We start from the raw sequence: 339 nt of genomic DNA on the forward strand, positions 1-339 counted from the left end.
TCGGAAACACCAGGTCCCGTCTTATTCGCAAAACCCTTGTAGACCAGTGTAATAGGTTAGACATGAAGATTATGTTAGTGATTGCACTCTGTCGCTAGACAATTATAATTACGTTTTCTTTTTCAGTTTTATGCTTATTCACCTTTCATTTCGATGAAGATGCAGAGGCAAAGATTTTCATGAACGTGAAAAGCTTTGGATGCAGAATTTGGGAACTGGAAATGGAAAAGAAAAATTTCACACACTGTAGTCAGCCAGACGCAATTCCATTTTTTTTTTTTTTGTTTTTTGGTTTTCAAAATTGTACACATTTAAATCACGGCTATTTGGCAGAGCGAT

The sequence above is a fragment of the Rhagoletis pomonella genome, unplaced genomic scaffold (genome assembly GCF_013731165.1).
Source record: "Rhagoletis pomonella isolate Grant_MI unplaced genomic scaffold, Rhpom_1.0 Rhpom_scaffold_00006, whole genome shotgun sequence".
NCBI classification, from domain to species: Eukaryota; Metazoa; Arthropoda; class Insecta; order Diptera; family Tephritidae; genus Rhagoletis; species Rhagoletis pomonella.